This window comes from Aplysia californica, unplaced genomic scaffold (genome assembly GCF_000002075.1).
Source record: "Aplysia californica isolate F4 #8 unplaced genomic scaffold, AplCal3.0 scaffold00443, whole genome shotgun sequence".
In the NCBI taxonomy this organism is placed as follows: domain Eukaryota; kingdom Metazoa; phylum Mollusca; class Gastropoda; order Aplysiida; family Aplysiidae; genus Aplysia; species Aplysia californica.
The window spans coordinates 375,568-376,933 of NW_004797713.1; positions in this window are offsets into that span (position 1 = coordinate 375,568).

Here is a 1,366-nt window from a genome sequence, read left to right on the forward strand (position 1 = left end):
CCTCCCTCTCTCTTTCCCACCCACACCCCCTTCTCTCACTCCAAGAACACCACTTTCCAGTAAAACATAGTCAGTGAACAAAGCAATGAAGTATGAAACTTAGCAGCAATACATGTATTATAATTATTAAATCAAAAGAATACAATAGGATTGTCAAAATATCCATAGACTTGTACATTGCATCATGACACCATAGAACGCGGACTGTGACGTATTTCACAAATGCATTCACCACGAAGAGCGCCATTTGACTCAGTTTGAGCCAGCGAGGTTTTTATGGATAGGGAAGTGTTGCAGCCATGACAGTGCGTGGTCCTGAAGTATAAGTCTATGTTCAAAACAAGCAGAGCCGACAAAGACGGGGCGAAGAAACTGCTCTTCCGAAGACTCTACACATGAAGAGATACACACATGACACATGTTATGGCTTCCAGCTGACATTTTCCAATAAAGTCACATGTCAATTTTGTATGATTTTTGTTGATGTTTTGCTTTGTTTGAGTAGAGGTTTTACGGCGCTCGCAACAGCATAAGGTCATAAGAGCGCCAATGGATGGATGCCAACAGAGAAGTCCTTACTTACAGGGAATCAGGCTTACTCTGCTCACCTCTCTAGCTTCAACGGCACAAAGTCTGCTTCGACTATCAAGGCACCCCAGAAATAGCGGGTCACAAGAGAGTGACAAACATACAAAAGAAGTAGGGGAAAAATGTCGATAGTAAGGATGAGGGAAGAAAAAGCAGCAGTTCCCCCTATGTTGTTCCGGCACAGTATGAGCATAACATTGATGAATCAGACCATTTACAATTCTACCGTGCATAAGAACATATAAATATCCCCACTATGGGAATGGCCTAAAGACACATCAGTCAGAAGCACCGCCCTGGGGATAGGGGGGAGGGGGGGGGGAGTGTTGGTGTCTAGTTCTTTCAAGCTCAAAGGGGCATGAACGGAGAACCCAAGTTCGCTGCCGATTCTCTGCTATGGTGCTCTAAAACTAAAAACATTGTTAACATGTTCTGTCTCAACATTGTATTCTCCTGGTCTGTTCCCATCACCCATCTTGTACGTTCTCTGCTGGAATGCTCTAAAAAAAGAACACCTAAAAACTATAACACAAAAGAAGAAGAAAAGAAAAAGAAAAGAAAAAAGAAAACAACGCAAGAACAAATCAAAATCCGTAACCAGCTATATTATCCTTCTTTTTCCCAGTCACCCACTTGTTCACGTTCTGTGAGTTCGTCTTTCTATACCAAAGTCTGTCTTCTTAGTTCACGTTCTGTGAGTTCGTCTTTCTATACCAAAGTCTGTCTTCTTAGTTCACGTTCTGTGAGTTCGTCTTTCTATACCAAAGTCTGTCTTCTT